At 35.1% G+C, this 19,426-nt stretch overlaps 1 protein-coding gene and 1 pseudogene across 1 annotated transcript in view; one reads left to right on the forward strand and one right to left on the reverse strand.

Moving 5' to 3' along the window:
• BOD1L1 (biorientation of chromosomes in cell division 1 like 1) overlaps positions 1–19,426 on the reverse strand; it is an 823,932-nt gene that overhangs the window by 25,628 nt on the left and 778,878 nt on the right. The window lies entirely within an intron of this gene.
• On the forward strand, positions 16,500–16,651 carry LOC128080778 (uncharacterized; annotated as a pseudogene).

The following is a 19,426-nucleotide window of genomic DNA, read 5'->3' on the forward strand; positions in this document are numbered from 1 at the left end:
TACACATAGCAGGGAGTTTGAAATAGATGATGATTGTGGTCCTTTTCAACCCAAGCCATTCTATGATTCTATGAATGCGACATCTACCCTTCTCCAGGTACTGTGACTCCACCACTTCTCTGGGCAGCTAGTTCTGAATTTAATTAGGCTGGAATACTAGACTTGTACATAAAATAGGGAAAATCATTTTCATGTTTAAAATATAGAAGTATTTTTATATGGATAAAATATTATGATCACCCTTAATGTCCGTCTCAGAAATAACAGACTCATTTGGGCTGAGGCATGAGACAAGCAAAATCTTTTTCATGGTTTCCGTTCTGAGTTTCTAAATGCTAATGCACTTATGAACATAAAAATGGCAAGAAGTACTGTAGTAATAGCATGTACAGAACCTCAATCACCATTAGTAGGAAAAGGATTATGTTCATGAAATTGCTCTATTTAAGCACTTCAATCACGTTTTGCATGCTTAGATTTATATGTAGATATTATAGATAAATATTTCACTTTTTTTTTTTTTTACAATAATACAGGCCCGATTATGTTAGGATTTTTATTTTAACTATTTTTGATTAATTTAAAGGAATTAATGAGGGCAAAAACTAACAATGTGTGTGAACATCTTGTTTTATCTTTGTTTATTTTAATGAAAGTCAGGAAAAGACAAACTTCTGTACTCAGAAAGCGTTTTAACATCGGTAACAGTGAAATGCTATCGAAGTTTGAATTTTTTGTTGTGACAAGGACATGGAGGGAGAAATATTACTCTTTTTACTTAGGAATTTTGGAAACTGAATGTTTCTGCCATTTGTGCTGGATTTTCTTTCCTACTCTAAATTCAGTGATTATTTTTTTTCTGTTCAATAGAGTTGGAATAAGACATTCTAGATGGTAGGCTTGGAGGCTTATCTTTCACAATATTTTCCCCTTCCCCATAGCTGAACTCTGATGCTTCTGAGGGAGCTTATACCCTTGCTTCAGCAGCACCAAATTTCAAGTTGAGGAAATTTTCAGTTATTTACATGCATTTTTACAAAAAAAAAAAAAAAAAAAAAAAAAAAAAAAGACAAAATTTGTAATCATACAATCATATCATCATAGAAGAGTTGGATGTTGAAGTTAGAAGAAGCCCACACAGATCACTGAGTCCAACTCCTGGCTCCACAAAGGACCACCCGAAAATTAAACTATATTTCTGAGAGCACTGTCATAACACTTTTTGAACTGTGGCAGCTTGGGGCTGTTACCCCTGGGTAGCTTGTTTCACACCCAGCATCTACTAGTAAAGAATCTTCTCCTAATCCTCTGCTGACATAGCTCCACATCGTTCTCTCGCTTTAATGCAGAAGAGCATTTAGGATATGTGCCTTCTCCCTGGGACTCAGGAATAAAAGTTGAGTGATATTTAGTCAAATTCCAAAGTTTGAATCCAGAAAAATTCTCGAGCCCTATTTCCATTCACACAAGCCAAGGAATTTCTTTTTAATAGAGAAATTAATTCTGTGGTTTTTTTTTTTTTTTTTTTTTTTTTTTTAGAAATATATCTAATCTCACTTTCTGGGCTCAAAGTATTAGTAAAGCTAGATTGCTGGAGCATTTAATTGCTGTCATTTCCCTGAAATGTCATCTTTTGTGAAATTTCAACTACTTAGAAGTTGAGTTGTCTGATTTCCATTTCTAGTCATTGCACCTTGTTATGTCATTGTCAGCAAGGTTCAAAGGCCTCCCACTATCAAGAAGCTATTGCATGGAGTTATGATCAAGCACTTATGAAATAAGTGGAGCTTTTTAGATCTCTTGTCACACGGCTTATTTTCCCTATCCCACATTCATTGTTTTGGCCCTCCTTTGAATTGCCTTGCATTTTCATTTTACGTCCTTCTTCTGTGGAATGCAATGAAGGTAAAGGACTGCTAGTGACGGTCACAGTAGCACTAGATGTTTGTCCATTATTATTTGTTGGTAGAGTCTCTAATTAGTTTGTCACCATAGGCAGTATCTTATGTACTGACAATGTTGTTACAATTATTTTCCGGTTATTTTTTCTTTAATTTTCTGTTGCTCTTTTAAAAGATAGAAGAAATATCACTCTTGGGGTCTAGGAGTATGCAGCATATTCATTGTTTCATAGTCAAACCTCCCAGTTTGCTTTATACAGTTTTTATTGCTTTGCGTTTGTTTTTGTGTTTTATTTTTGCATTGTATATTAATTGAAATGAATTCTTGAATTACTTTAATCTTCAGTTTGTAATTCCCATTATGTACTAGAGGAAAGGTCATTTTTCTAATGGTAGTAGAAAAAAAAAAGTCTACTGTAATACTAAATGGGATCTGAAGCATTTAGCAAATGGAAGAATCCCCGTTTCAGGATGAAGCAGCATGAGTATGTCATTTGTTACTTGTTATTTTTTTTCTTCAGTGTTTTTTTTTTTTTTTTTTTTTTTTTAAATAAGTTTAGTCTATAAAGACACTGAGTAATTCTTTATCACAACAGTGATACGTTACTGAGTGTAATTCAGCAGTGTCCTCTTGCAAAAGCCCAGTGCCAACCCTGCGCAAATAATAATCAGTTCCTGAAGCTTATAAGGTTGCTGTGGAGGCAAATTTATTGAAAATATTTTATCAGCTTTTGAAATCTGATACTTTGTATTGAATGCCCATGTGAGTTAATTGCACAGCATGTGTACGTGCATGGGAAATGTATATCTATTAGTGGAAGTGTATTTTTCTGCTGAATTGATGGGGGAAATAAAGACAGCTACTTCAAATAGCCTGAGTAATTTTTCCTAATTTCCATGGAAGGAAACAGCAATAAAAAGAGATGTTTTAAGAGAAGTGACTCTGAACATTTGTTTGAAATAGTATTCTGCAGAATGAGACCTTTTGACTTAAAACAATGAAAAATGTTACTGAAGAAAGTACTTCACTACTGCTGTGTGTTAGAGAGACAGATCTGGGTAATTCTGTATCTTCTTGGACAGTGATCATCATGGCTTGACAGTCACGTAATTGCTTTCATAAACAGCTGGTTACATCTGTTTCGGATACTGAAAGATGTTTTTGAGGATATTTCCCAAAAACAGCTCAGCTCAAAGCACACTGAATGCACTCTCAAGGAAGCATCTTAGCTGTGTGACGCAATAAAGGATCACGTTGTTGAAAAACACATCATCCTATGGATAGGCAGATAAAGCATGCCTCTCTCTTCATTTTCTCAGAAGTTATAGGAGATGATGAATATTTTATGCTGTGATTTTTTTTTTTTTAATATTATAGACATAGAACTTAGCCACATATTTTTTATTTTTAGATGTAAATGCTAGCGTCTTTGAAATTCCATTTCCACAGCTTACTAAATAATCACAACAGATATAAGGAAAATAAGAAATAATGTTTTTTCTTTATCCAACAGAACTACTTTTACTGAGATTCAGAGAAGATTTTGCTTTTGAACAAACATTATTCATAGTTCCCTACAAGTTTTTTTCTTATTCTGATTTACAGGGAATATGCCAAGTTATATTTGGCTTGTATATACAGACTTCTATGCAGTTAGGGCTGATAAAAATATTTCTCTCACATTTTGCTGGTTTCTTTTATGTATTTGATTCCAAATTTTGCTTTGATGATCGAAAGACCAGCATTGTATTTGCAGCTGCCAACTCTCATGGGTGAGTCTTGCTGTATATTTTATTTTTCTCTGAAATGCCACAGCCGCAAAGTTGTGTGGCTACACCAGATTCAGCTTTTCTTTGAAATGGAATTATGCTTCCAACTCTCAGAGGGAAATCTTGAAAACATAAGCTTATATTCTTAAATATATATATAAAAAATCCCAAACCATACCAACTAAAAAGAAAAATCCCACCACAACCAACAATACAAACCCCAAAATAAAATAAAATAAAATTAAAAAAACAACAAAACAACAGAGGAAATAAATAATGATTGAATAACATATTGAATACATATTTTTCCTTTTTATTTAATTTAAATGTAATTTTAGTGATAGACGTATTAGCACACCTGCTAATTAGTTGAAATGTAAAAAAAATGCTTACTTGCACAGGAATATAGAAAATAAATTAACAGCAGAAATAATGTCTTCTGGCTTTCATAAGCAGGGATAAAACTTTGAAGCAAAATAAAGAAGATGAAACTCACTTAGATGAATTCCAGTTCATCCAGATAGAACTGGACATTAATAAATTGGCATTGAAGATACCATGAGTTTTAATAAGAGTTTTTTATTTAATGAGTTTTAATAACAAAATTATTCACTTTTACCTCTACTGAAATTAGATGACATTGATGTTGTTGTGTGGTGTCTCATTGAGAAAATTTAATTTTGTCAGAGATCGTTGAAACTGGATAATTCATGTTTACAGCCCTGGTGCATAGTTAAAAGCAGCCTTTTTCTTTGGATTTTCAAAACAAATGTGCCTGAGGATTTCTCAGAAAATAATGAAATTCTGTTGAGCCACTCACAAGAAGTCTTGCATTCCTGTATCTGAGGTTTTCTGTATTTGATTCTCTCTGGAATCATGTTTTGTTCAGAAGCTGAATTTAGCATGGACTGGTAGGAGACTACAAGCATAGATAGCAAATTCATGGAGATGTAAATTGAAATGGCTGTTGTTTTAATTGCATATATATACCCCCAAAAGCTGTCATATTACTGAGATTTATATGAAGTGAACAGGAGGGATAGAAACGACCTCTGTTCTGTGGTCGGAAGCAAGAGAAAGAAACAAATATATTAAGTTTTAATCCTTCTTAGTTGTACATCAGTGGGCAAGGTTTGCGCGTTCCGTCTATAAATTCAACACCACAGGGAAAATTTAAGTTCTTCTGAACCATGTTTTGTAACAGATTCAGCATCCTGTATGTTGCGATCCTCATCTCCCAACCTGTCAAACACAGATATGTCATTTTGGTTCTATGACTTTGAGCTGAAATGCTGTGTCATGATTAGAAATACTTAAATAAAAGACATAGCTTGCAGTTTGTGGGCTAAAATAAAAATTTACTATTTTCTGACAACTGCTCTTTCAGGTGGGTGAGTTAAGTATATGTTTAATTGCTACTTTGAAGTAGAGAACTTGTTGCTTGTGAAAGAGGAAGACATATGAAATTGGGCACAAAAATGCTTGATAGATGTCTATTTATTATCTTTATTTAGAGGAAAAATATGAGAAGTTCCATTACAATATGTTACATGGTTATGGTTAGAATACTTTTAAAAAATTCTCATCTTCCTGTGCAAATCAGTATATTTAACATCCTAGAGAACCCTCAGATTTGCTATACATTTTGCATGTGATGGTCCACAGAATTTAATGTTTCATAACTTTCTCCCTTATTGATAGATCTTTGCTAAAATTTGGCATGAGATGGATATGGCTGTGTCTGTGTTGCCATTAGTCTATGTTTTTTCTTTTTTTCTTTTTTTTTCTTCTGACATTCTTTGCATATTTGATGAAAATCAGCAGGAAGAACCTCGCTTTTTTGTCAAATTCTGGAAAGAGATTCTCTGTACCAGAAAGAATTATATCAGAGAGGGGAGAGTTATCTAAACAAACTGGGACAGGATCAAAGTTGTATAAGAATACACATTTAGACCAAAGTTGGAAGGTAATAAACATGAATGGCAATATTTTTTTTTAATGTTTTGAAGGAAGAGAGCAGCTGGCAGGAAAGTCTGTCAACTTTTAAGTTGGAATGGAAAAATACTTGTTTTGCTGGAATTAGACAGCTGACAAAAACTTAGAGCCATGGTACAAAGTATCCAGGAGCTCGGGTCATACTGAGCTTGGATACTCAAGTCCATTTACTTTGGAAGGAGCAAATACACGTGGTGCAGTTCCCTGGAGGAAAAGTCCCCTGCCTTTGCAGGCTGTTGATCAACCTTACTGAGAACCACTTGGCAGAAAGGAATGACAGAATTTGTCTTTCACAGGGAAATACAAAGAATTTGTTGGCACTGTAATAAATGTCTCAGTACCAGAAAATATCTCTGATAAACACCAAAACAGTGAAGGTGATTAGGAAAAAAGAAAAAAGATGTTTAAATATCCGATATCTTAATAGTAAACTCATACTGAATAAAAGAATGGCCTGCTTTATTGACCCGAAAATAATTTAAATAGTTGTTAATTTAAAGGTAATAGAACTTAGGGAAAAAGCGTAGCCCTGCACTTGTAACTGTAGAAGACTACAATATTTTCCAAAAAGTAACAAGGTCGTACATATAACCACTTAGAAGTTGGAGCTATTTAGAACGAATGTTTTTTATTTGATCTGTTTGGGTCAGGAAGTTATTTGGAGAGAGGCAGAAATAAGCCAGAGCACAGAGAGGAAAACTGAAGATGCCAGAACTGATATGACTACAAAACCACAGGACTCGAGAGAGGTTGTGGCAGACTACTGACAAAATGTGCCTTGTAACTGTGGGACATAGTACCAAGTCTGTTTTTATTTCTGATAGGCTAAGGAAAAGCAGAGTTGAACCAAAGATCCTTAATTTTGTTACTACTGGAATCCAAACTATTTGTCTAAGTCTAAAAGGACAGTACTTTATTAAGTGATCAAAAAAAAAAAAAGAAGTGTATTTATCCAAATACACTTATATTTTTAAATGTTGCCATATGCCCAACTTAATAAGGTATTGCTGAATTGTTTAGACTGCTTTTCTTCCAAGCAAGGCTCCTTAGGCTCAAGTTATACAGGTTGAGCAGAAGAAAATGAAGCAGTGCTTCTCCCCGCTATCTGGATACAACTTTGTACATACAGTAATTGTGAAGAAGCCATTAAACAAGTATACAATATCTAACAGAAAGGGCTTGAGGCTAGAAATCCTTGTTCTCTTGGGCCTTGTATCTGGGTAAGCTGAGACATTGAAATACCAGAGTGATTTAGGTCTAGTCTGGGAGACTGAAATATTAGTGAGAGAAGAGTTAACTTTGCAGGGAGATCTGGATGAGATTTGAAAATAATGATTTCTTTAAAATATATTGGAATATTTTCCAACAAATGTATTATGTTCCTTTTCTTCCCTTTGAATTTCGTTATTCTTCCCATTTCTCTTCTTATGCCAAATCAAAATTTTGCCTGGCACTATAATCTTGAAACATCTGGAATTTGTAAATCCAGAGGGAAAAAGCTAGTTTTGTTTCAAATACTTAGATGATCTTAACATTTAAAAAGATTGTTTTTTTTCACTGTGATTTTCACATCTGGGAATAAATTTTTTTGTTTTTGCTTTGTGCATAGTAGCAACACAAGGTTCTCTTGAAGCTGTTCCTTCCTGCCAACTGTTTTCTTAAGAAAACATGTTATACTGTGTTAGTTTACTTCAATTTATCAAAAACTGTATTTACTACAGGTCTGGTGTTACAAGACTAAATTCTTAACATGCACATTAGTGATTCCATTGCTCCAGAACACTTTGATGCTGTCACATTTTCAGTGACGCTTGCCCTAACTGATAGACTGGACTTGTAAAGGAAGTGAAGCAGACTTAGATGGAAAGCTCTGTCATGGTTTTCAGCTGGGATAGAGTTAGTTTTCTTCATAGAGGCTCATTGTTGCAGAGCAGTTCTTACATGGAGAAAAAGACTTCTCATGCTGCCCTGCCAGTGAGCAGGCTGGGAGGTGCACAGGGAACTTGGAGGGGACACAGCTGGGACAGTTGACCCAAACTGGCAAAAAGGATATTCCATATACTGTATGGCATATTGACTGACTACAGCTCCCATTCTCTGTTCCTCTGTGCTCTTTGAAGAGAGGTGATAGCAAACAATGGATGTGAGGAAGATGTTTTGAGTTTCTTCTAGTTTCTCACTGATGTAGATTGCTAGTGATTGGTGACAAATGAATGTGTAACCCATGTTGAATCTGTTTTGCCCATGAGGTAATTTGTGAGTGATCTCCCTGTCCTTATCTCATCCTGTGACTTCTTTTTCCCAATATATTTGCTCCTTGTTTGGTGTTTTTTCTTTTTTTTCCCACAAGAGAAAGTGAGGGCATGGTGTGGTGGAGCTGAGCTAGCTGTCATTTGATTCCAAGAAAATTTGTGGTAAAATTGCAAAATGGCAAGTAGGAAACATTTTAAAAAGCTATGCACCAACAATAGATCTGAATTACCAGTGTTTGCATCTGCTTGTCTGTCAAGACAGTCAGCAGTAGGAGGCAAGGTGAAGAGGAAACACGTCCTCCTGCATGCAATATGTTCGTGCAGGTCTATGAACATCACAGACACGAATGAACATGAGAACCACAAATATAATTGCAGTTACAATGTGCTAAGGGCTAAAGTAACGTATCCTGGAGATGCATAGTCAATCTTTAACAATGTTACAGTCATATAGATAGGCTATATCTACATTACAACTGTTATACTACATCTAAAGCAAACATTAGAAAAAAATATTCTTCTGAAATGATTGTAATAGCACTTACTGTAAAATTGATATCTATATTTTAATAAAAAGAATGATGCTATCAGATTAAGTTGCATTACTTATCAGAAAACAATCCTTAGAAAAGGGCAATAAAAAAGCTTTTGTACCTAGTTACCCATTACCTTTGATGTTTGGGCTTAATTACTTTCTAACATTTCTAAGTCTCATTTCAACCACTTCCTTCTCTGTTGCTTACTCCTATTGTATTGCTGATTCAGCATTGTACTACAAATAATTGTAGTATCATATTTGTTATTCTAAAAAAGGGGCCACAAATATGAGTTGTTGGCACTGATTAACTCTAAGAAGCTTCTGGAAAATGTCTATGGAGAAATCCTGGGACAAGTATGTCTATGAGGGAGCATCACTTTCTAAAATGTATATTCATTTTTTCCCTCTTTTAAATCATATGCTAATTTTAATTAATAGTAGGATATAATTGTGTGGAGTCTTAAGAGAATCTGAAATTCAGCTGTTCGTGCAGGATTAAAAGTATTTCTATTCAGAAATTTAAGAGCAATCAGAGTAGATGAGTATTTGTATAGGGAGTAAGCATTAGCTTTGGTAATATCTTTGGAAATTAATTAAAGCATTTAATAGGTAATTAAGTTGAATCAAGTAATGAACTGCAAACAGATGTTTTCGATATATGTTAGGAATACTTAGGTATTTAAATTGTCTCAACTGAATATTCATTCATTTATATCTACAATTTTTCAACTTATATAAAATTACCTTTTAGCCATGTTAAATCACTGCTGTTGTTTTCTAATAGTTGGGGATTAGAGTATATCTAAAAGATGTAACAGTCAATATCTGTTTCAGACCTGTTAGAATGGAACTACCTATTTAATTGAATCCTCATAAGCTCGATGTTTTCTGTTTTGTCTGTGCAACGTGTCAAAAGAGAAGGCAGATTAATCCATTTCTAGTGACTCAAGGCTGAGTTAATACAGCAATGAGAGCCATGCAAAATTTCCAGACTTATATAGTTATAAAAGAATAGGCACATCTGGATTTCAACTGATTTACTTTTTTTTTTTTTTTTTTTTTTTTTTTTTTTTTATGATAAACTTTCTGTACACTTTTATGCAAAGATTTTAATGTCAAAGGGAAACAGATGCTATTCATAAATAGGCATTTTCTTAGGTCACATAGCAGTTGAACTTTTGAGGTCACACAATTTCATATTTTCCTTTCTGACAACTTGCAAAAGTCCAGAAAATTGAAAGGGGTGACAAAATTGTCACATCTGACAAAGCAAAGGAACTAACTGCTGCTAACTGAAATTTGTGAAATTGGTGCCAACTGTTGACAAGCGGCAATGAAGGAACAATTAAAACTCCTCCATTTTGAAGTCAAGGCTTTTCTCAAAGATATATTCACCAGATTGTGCAGTTACCGTCAAGAAGTCTCCCCAGTAATTAAAAAACCTGCAACATTCTGTTTTAGGTGTTATTTGTAAAAGATTTCGAATTACAGAGTAATCACTATTTCTTTATTTTTTTTTTTTTTTGGTTCTGCTGAGAACTTAGTAAACCGAAAGGCAAATCCAGCTCCTCAGCAGGTCTAATTCAAAAGATGAAGATGAATGCTATGAATTCACATGAGCACTTGGACTTTGTGTTTCCAGAACATCATAGCTAACAGAGGATTTAGCTTCCTTTACAAAAACATAGGCTCTTTAATGTGACTGGGAAGAGCTCAGTTTGAAACACTTTCCTGCAGGGCTGTGACCAGAATACAATGTAATTACTATGAACACAGCAGAACCCCATGTTTCAACCAACAGCACTTGTTGTCCAGTGCGTTTGCTTTGACTGATTTCTCTTGCAGGAAAGTGGTAGAGTTTTCAGTTGCTGAGAACTGAAATGTATAAATCCTTGCCTATGTTTTGTTATATAGAACTATAATATTATAACAGAAAAATACTTGAGCATTCAAAAGTATTCATCTCTCTCTCTTTATGTCTCTCAGTGGCAAATATCAGCAGTGTAATGGTGTAATGTGTGCCTGCTGGTTACTGCTTAGAAACTATATATTAATGGGTAGGTGTTCAGTGTAAGAATTACTACCCAAAATATTTTGGAAAAGAAAATCTATTTTTGCCTCAAAGCTAAATAAAATACAGGTGTCCCCTGTGTATGGTATTGCTCTCAGTTAAGAAGAGCTACCAAATGAATGCTAATATACAAAACACTTATAACATTGTATCCGTATTTCTGAAATTCATAGATTTTTGGAAAATAATTCATCTTCTTAAGGCAGTAAATTCTTCATTAAGGTAGCAGTTGTATTGATCAGATAAGGGGTTTGGGGATGGTCATATAAATCTGAAGTCTTGTACTGAAGGTCTTATCTGGGGTAATATTCACACATTGAAAATCCTGCGTTAATGTTCAAACTGAGAGGATATTTTTGATAACATGAATTGCCAGGTAACCTTGCATGCTGGCTGCTTACAGGAAGATTAAAGATATACAAATCTTCAGGAGAGCTACAGCCAAATTGATGAGCTAAAAAGACTTGCACAATTCACTTATTTTCTTATTTACTTTTTTTTTTTTTTTCAAACTTTGCCCATGTTAGATTGCAATTTGGCAGGCATATCTCATGTGGGAACTGTACTATTTGAAATCAGTGATGGAATTCAGTTGTCTTCCAGGCCTGTGTATTTACTTCGCTGAATCTTTATATTCTTTAAACTGCCAGATTAAGTGAGCTAAGTGGACAAAGTCCTGCCTTGTTTTAGTTGTAGACTGATATTCTGAAGATTGTGAACTTAATGTAGACTATACACTGAACTCTGTGTAGAGCTGAACTTTTAGGAGAATGCACTAAGAATCCAAGCTTGGAGCTGTTTCTATTTTCTGTATTCCTGAATGAGAAGACTTCAAAACTACTTCTCTTTCTTTTTCAATGACTGAGTTTTTTTTAAACAAATTTGTTTTTTTATGTCATTATGCTTACACAAGAGCATCAAAATATATATAACCTGTTTGCAATTAAAATATAACCCAGGCTGGAAAGCTTCATCAAAGCATGATTTGTGAAGTTATCAAGAAAGTATCATCTATATTATAACTTATCTATACATAAGCTGAGATTTTCAAATATTAATTAAGCTAAAACCAGGAAATTAATGCATAATTATGGATCTTTATGCATACATATGCTGGAATAGATATTGTAAGTAACATTATTATAGGAAAATGAAAGAGGAATAACTTTCCTGTGGATAATTTCTGCAATCAACCCATTCTTTTGTACTTTGCTTATGCAGGGTGTATGAGCAGATACTACTCCCAAGTTACAATGCTGGCTTCATATGTCAGCACAACTGGAAAAGTTCATCTTGGCACATGCAGTTAGGCAGTGGGTTATTGAGTCTCATCCTTAATTGGCTGGGCATGGTGTTTGCATTTAAGAGACAGCTGTAAAATCTAGAGCTTAGAGGCATGCTATTTTATGTTAACTTCTGAGATACTATGTCAACCCTGCAGTACAGGGAATGAAGGATAGTGCAGTCATTAGTGTGACAATTGAGGTGACAGCAGTTCCCATTTTAACTGTGAGACCTGCATAAGCGCAGCACTGCTTATAGATGCAAGTACATTGAACTGCAGGAGCAAAGGAACTACTTATTCAGTCAGTCATAGAGAGCATGTATGTATGCATCTTACTTTTTAAAAAATGTTGCCCTCTTATCACAGCCCCAACAAAGGGAAACGATGTAGAGTCTTCTTTCTCTAAGTGTAAGAAAAAAAGGTTTTTTAAAGCGCTTGATTAAAACAGATCATGTTCAGTGGGAGCACTTTTAAACCTAAGATCAAATCTGGATGTTGGCCGCTCAAGCCCATCCTTTAGTGATTTCATTCATCAAATGGTAATTAATGGTTAATTTCTTAAATGTCTTTGATTATATACTACAATAAAGTTCAGACTATCAAACCCTTTCAGTCCTGAAGTCTGTTAAGAGAAAATCGATGGAATATTTTACTAAATAAAACCAGAGTACAGATTGCAGAAGAATATTTTTCTTGTATCTCTTTCAAGTGAAAATTACAATCACTTTGACAAACCTTGTTACTTCCCCCTGCTCAGTGAAACTGGAATTAACATTGCTGATTTAGCTTCAGAATCACTACTTCAGCTGAAATGACACTTTATCTTGCCAATGCATATTTACTCATGCCGTGCACCTGCTTCATCACTTTCATCAGCTGAGCCCTGGAAAGAGTGATTTCTAGACAAATGCTACTGTATAACCAGCCATGATACTAGAAAGCCTGTGGGCAATTGCTCCATTTCTATGGAGGGAGAAGATGGGAATAAGGGAAGAAAGCAGGGAAGTGAACAAATGAGATCTAGAGCTGCGCTTACCAGCACTGTGTGTGGGGTGTGCTAACCACCCATGGCAACAGTATTAACACATTTTAGCTACTGAAGTGGCCCACATTTAAGGTTGTGCCTGCAGCCTCACAGTCTCTCATGTTTGTACCTGATGGCTGCTAGCCAAAAATCACATGTAGCCTGACATACCTTGCTAGGGTTCAGTTAGACAAACTTAATGAGATGTGTTGGACCTTGCAGCTCAACATTCACGTGCGTGCTGCATTCATCCTCACATGTGAGCTGGTAGGTAAGAGCGTGATGACCCGTTAGGAATGTTCCAATAGAAGCCCACACACGATGAGAGGTAGGAGCCTTACTCAAAGGCCACTTCTCTCTTTGGTTAATTCCCAAAGGTAAAAAGAATAAAATAAGATCATGTACACTCAAAAACAGGTCTTTCGAGACAAATTAGTTAAGCAAGAATCTCTATTTACAGTATAGAAATTGCCCTGATGGTCAAATTATTAATAATTACATTTGTTTGAATATAATATTAAAAAAACTAATTATGGAGCATTGAATTTTGTTTTAAAGTATCAAATTCCTATTCTTTTACATGTCTTTTGCCTTTTCCATTCATTCCACTCCTTATTTACTTTTCCTTGTCTAATTTACTGGCTGTATGGATGTGGCCCTTGCAGTAAACACAAAGCAAACAGAAGAACCCCAGCATATTGAGCTTTTGTGGCTGTTCTGTTCAGATATCAGCATCTTAACGTACAAATTAGGCTTGCATCTAATTATTAGGATTGTTCAGTTTGAAGAAGAGGATACTCAGGGGAGACCTTATTGCTGTCTGCAACTCCTGGAAGGGAGGCTGTGGCAAGCTTGTATCAGCGTCTGCTCTTGGGTAACAGCAATAGTATGAGAGGCAATGGCCTCAAGCTTTACCAGGGAAGGTTCAGGTTGGATATCAGGAAAAACTTCCACTCAGAAAGAGAGGAGGCACTGGAACAGACTGCCCAGAGAGATGGTGGAGTCACTGAGGCTGGAGCTGTTTGAGGAAAGGGTAGATGTGGCACTGGGAGATGTGGGCATGGAGGGGATGGATTGATGGTTGGGCTAGATGATCTTAGTGGTCCTCTTCAACCTTTATGATTCTATGGTTATCATGTACTAAATGTACATCATTATGCTGTCTCACAGCATCCCTGCCATGAACTTAGTCTGCTTAAGTAGCTAATGCTGTACTTCCGTTCATTTTTTATTGCTGAGCAGCAGCAGCTTAAGCAGAAAGAACATGGAGCTATTCCTATCCACATGCCTTTGAATCCAAAGTCAGTCTGGGGAAGATGGAGAGGCAATTTATACATGTTGGGTGTAAAAGTGAGAAATACAGGCCTAGGCAGGACATGTACTAAATTACAAAGGAAAGTTTCTCCAGCAATGAAAAGCAAGTTGCTAAAAGCCTTTTTGTTGAACTAAAATAACATTTTTCGCTAATTACTTAATGCTAGTTCTCTAATGTGGTGTTTCCTATACATCTGTCTTTTAAATTTCTGTTACTGGTAAAAAGATAGAATGAAAAAGTGAAAGAGAACTAATGAACAGAAATTTTACATCTTACAGGCTACTGTTCAGATTTTTTTAAATAAAATGGGACACTTGCATAATTGATGATGCAAGGTTAAAATAATCTATTTCAAAAATTAAACAGTTGAAAGCGAAGCAGGAATTTTTTTTTTTTCTTGAACAGGATATGGCATCTTTGAATAAATTTATATTAGACTAAATGTTATTGAATTAAAATTACTGAGCAGAGAAAATGTAGTAATTTGTACTGTTCCCAGTGATTGCAGGTTACTCAAGATGAAAAGAAAAATAAATGAATTTCTAGAAATTCTAGTCATTTTGGCTTATATTCATCTTATTTTATTTCAGCCATCAAAAATATACAGCTCTAATCTAAGATAGTGATCAGGCTCACTCTCTAGTCAGTGCAGAGAAATCACTATCTTTACAGAACTATTAATTCTGTCTCAAGATAGATGAGATGAATAGCCTTATTCTGTGTCCATCTTTCTTCAGCAACTACAGGAGTATAGATGACTAATTTAGGAGATTTGCTTACCCAGTCTTCTGCTCTCTAAAAGCTAGATGTCTTGGTATAAGGATTAGGTTACAATCATTCAAGACTGTCTACTCTTTGTAAATCTAGGAGGCAACCCAATGAGGATTTCATGGTTAGAAACTGTAGGGTTATCAATCCAGCAACAACCAGCAGGACTTATTGCAATTGAATCATATAGCTTTCTTTGCTGCTATTCCTGCCACTGTACTGAAAGCAGTTAAATCCCTTTCGTTATAGAAGCTGACTGAGTTCTCTGTTTTGAACCCATATCTTTTTCTGGTCTCATGTAGCATGTACCTTGTTAGGCTTTCTGAGTTGGTGACAGACAGCACATATTTGAAAGAGGCAGTGTGTCTACTTCATCTGCTACCTTTTGTTTCTCTCCCCCTCTAACAGTACAGATGCAAACCTTCTATGTATGTCACTCTGAATGTAATGTCTGCTATTTATTTCCACTGAAACTACAACAGAAACAAAGAGCACAAGAATACTATTTGATACAGCAAATTCTAAGCTAAAAAATGCTGTTTTTCAATGAAGTCATCACCATTAGCTGTGCATTTTCACCTGCAGTGAACAAAAACCTGCATATTGTGTTCATATAATTCTGCATGGCCATTGGAATGTGGCTTGTCTTTCACATTATTGTCACCACTGCTGAAATACAAGACTCAAAGTTTCACTGTACTCAGATCCACTCTTTCATCTCCATAAACATTCAGCAAGCATTCAGCGAGTCAATGGGTGCCATTTTTTCCACATAGAGGAATTCAGTGACATACCTTTTCTTCCATGTCAGGAGCCAATTTGTCAGACTGCCCCTCTGCTGCCACTTGTCACATGGCAACAAAATGTAATAGAAAATTGTTGAGAAGGTCTAACCTCTACTGCCATCCAACAAACATTTTCCTCTGATGTTGTAGGCCAACATAATAAAATAGGAGGCGTTACTTTCAGAGCAGCCCTTGTATACATTCCAAGCCAAGTAAGATTATAAATGCTAATCACCAATAGTTTTCTTTGCTATAACAAGTTTCCACTCTGTTGATAAATCAGTACTGCATCTGTGTTAATTAGCTTGTATCACGTTCTCCACTGTAATAGCACTTTAGAAGCACATTCTTTAGGTAGTTGAGAAAAATGCCAGATGTCAAAAGTTCAGATGATTATCAGTATTCCAAAAATTGACATTCAGACACTCTTTGATACTTTAATGTTTCTGCTTAAGCGTCACATTTCTGAAGACAGATACTTAAAAAACAGACTTTCACCTTTGACTAAATTGGAATTTCTAAATATCAGTGCTTTAATGATGCTTAAAGAAAAGTGACAGTGAAGCATGAATGGACTTTTGAAAATTTGGCATACTGTGCTGATAGGTCAAACAGAACAACAGGAAAGCAAGACAAGACTGAAATTAATCAAGAGATTTTCAGCATTGAATAACTAAATTCATCCTCTTTCCTAGTGTTATCCAGAATGTGTATGCTCCAACTATATTATCACACACAAAGATACTTAATACTTAGCAATTTATTTAAAGAAATGGACATATCGGTGGTAGGACGTTTGCTTCTCAGCCTTTTGGCTAAGATCAAGTGTAGTATCTGTGATAAGAGAACTCATCAGTGTAAGTTACAAAGATGTCTATATATAGTCTACATATGGTGAAGGTACTGAACTAATAGAAGCTGGTATGATCCTATATGTACTAAAACAGAACTGGTAGAGTCCACTCAGCAGGTTAAATACTGTCATGAAAAGCCATAAAGGTGTGTTTAGAGTGTAGAGAGAAATAAATGTAGAAACAAGAGGAGGGACAATATAAACATTGAATAAATATTTTGTAATCAACGATAAAAGCTAGTTGCAAAATGTAGCAGACTTCGATTCATATTGTTAAATCCTAGTCAGAGTCTGTCTTCTGCCTAGTGAACTGATGAGCATAAAAACAAAATTTCCACCAATCTATTCACAGTATGATGTATTTCTTCAAAGCACGTGATTTCTAGTGTAGCAATACATTGTGATGACTCAGAGTTTAAGATTTAGATTTTGAAATCATAGGTTTAGGTTTTCAATTCCACAGGTTTATTAATCAATTTCTATAAAGTCTGGTGATGGAGTCCCTGTGCAATGCAATATGGATAATAGTATTCCAGAGCACAGCACTGGACTTAGTGAAGATGCTGTGCTCTAAGTATGAAAGTGAAGAAATAAATGTTATATAAAGCATAAGGCAGATGGGTATATCTCAAGAGTGTCACAGTATTGCTAGTTATGAAAACAGGTCCTGCTTTGTAAACAGAATATGTACATTTTCTTTCTTTCCCTTTCCCCTTCTCATGTAGGATTATGACAAGATAAATGGAGACAAGTGAAAAGGGAGAGCAATGTGAGACATCACCTTTGCAGCAGCGAGTACATTTCTGCACTGAGGAGGCTTGGTTAGAAAATAGTTGCAGTAGAAACCTCTAATCTGTTCTGTCAGAAAACTCACTGTGTACCCTGAATTTTTCAGTGATATATAGGAAATACTGTGAAAAAGCACCATAGCTCTTGGTGGTTCTGTGTTTTTTGTTTTGTTTGTTTTTGCTTGTTTGTTTTTGTTTTCAGAAAACAAAGCATACTTCTTTGCGGCTCACTACAGCTATCAGTATTTGGACCTAAGAGTTAACTTGGTGTCCCTTGTTTGTCAGATCAGATTGGACACTTAAGGTAGAGGTAAGGTTTTTCTAGGTGTGTGCTGTATAGAATGAAATAATCCCCTGGATTTCTATGATAGTCTCACTAAAAATAGACAATCAGAAGTGTCTATATTATGTAAAATGCTTATATATATACGTATAGTCACATTGGTTTGGAATATGATACTTTTTTTTTTTTTTTTACTACACATAAAATTCTCAGTGGCATCCAAGCACATGCCTGAAAAGTCATAGTGGTAATACTGGAAGAAACCTGAATAAGAAATCCAAAGAGCGTGGTAAGTTTAAAATCAGCTACAGGCGGAAAATAATATATACACCTTGTGTAGAAGGGCCATATATTCTCTCTGAGCTAAAATACATACTTTTTAAAAGATAAAATTAAAAATAAAACAGTTACTGTCACCAAGTTACCAGGAATAAATAGCAACTGGAGACAGAAAAAGCGATATAAGGTTTCTGCTGATGACAGAGAAAGTTATGTATTACATAATTGTTATAAAAATTGTACAAGGCAGCCACCATAACGGGGTTTGTCTGTCTGTTTCTGCAATGTTAATAATACAAACAAACAAAAAGAAATCTGCAGAGTTAAATTTGCAGTAACAGCTCAAGCTGGATGACTTTGAGAATGAATCCAGAACAAAAAAAATCCCTGAGCAATTACTCCTTACATTCTACATTCCCAATCTTTTATCTAACAGTCCTGACCAATACTAATAATATGGTAGGAGATTTTACTTCTCTTTTTTGGTTCCTTTCACTGTTTCTAGGTGAGCTGTTTCTTTTCTTGTCTTTAGGGCTCTAGAATCTACCAACAGTTTCACAGGCTGTCAGTATTGTCTTTCTTACTTTCTTATCCCTCATTTCCAGCTGACCTTGTGATCTTCCTTACTTATAACTGGTAAAAAAGTTCAAGACCTGTGGCCTTAGGCTTCAGCAAATTTAGCTACTTGTGCTAAACAAGCTCTATACAAGCTGCTGTTTTAAAAGTAGCATACCAAATTGCCTAATAGTAGCTCTGTTTTCCTTAAACTGAGTTAGGAACACAGAGCAAATCATTTAAATTACTGTATTCACTTGTAATGGTCAATCTAAATCAACTGAGATCTTGGCTATATGTGAAAGTTACAACATATTAACAGTACTCATAATACAGGGAAACTTCCTCACAGATATAGTTAATCTTACATAACAATGCCCTGAGTAAATACACTTTATTTCTGTTCCCATATGGAGATTAAAATGTTTGGAATAGCAAAATTGCATCCATTTAGTGCTGCCTTAGTAACAATATATGATAAAGAATGTAAATGACCTCCTTGGAACTACAAAATAGCTGCAACTATTCTAAAACTTCCTGACATTAGCAAGATTAACAGCAATTAAATGTTGATAAGTTTTGGTAATTTGATATGAACAACTAAAATGAAAGGGTCTGAGAGGATGAGAAGAGAGAATAAGGTGGATCAAAAAAGATAGATGCTGTATTAAAGTAGGGCTTTTAGGGCTTTATTTTTCATATATTCTGCCATGTGATGTTTGATACCAGCCACATGCAAATTGTTAATGCAATACTTACTGAAACCAAACTAAATTTCAATGAAGAATTCTCTTCCTTTGTTTAGCCATTCCTTTCCTTCTGTACTGCTATTGGATTTGTGCTACTCTTAGACTACTAAAACCAAAGCAGTTCTTCAGCTCCAATACTTGACTACAGTATTTGGAGTAGAGGAATCCAATTTCTGTTATCAGAGTTACCTATTGTCTATTGCCTGGGCTCTTCA

This window comes from Tympanuchus pallidicinctus, unplaced genomic scaffold (assembly GCF_026119805.1).
Source record: "Tympanuchus pallidicinctus isolate F22 unplaced genomic scaffold, pur_lepc_1.0 scaffold2, whole genome shotgun sequence".
NCBI classification, from domain to species: Eukaryota; Metazoa; Chordata; class Aves; order Galliformes; family Phasianidae; genus Tympanuchus; species Tympanuchus pallidicinctus.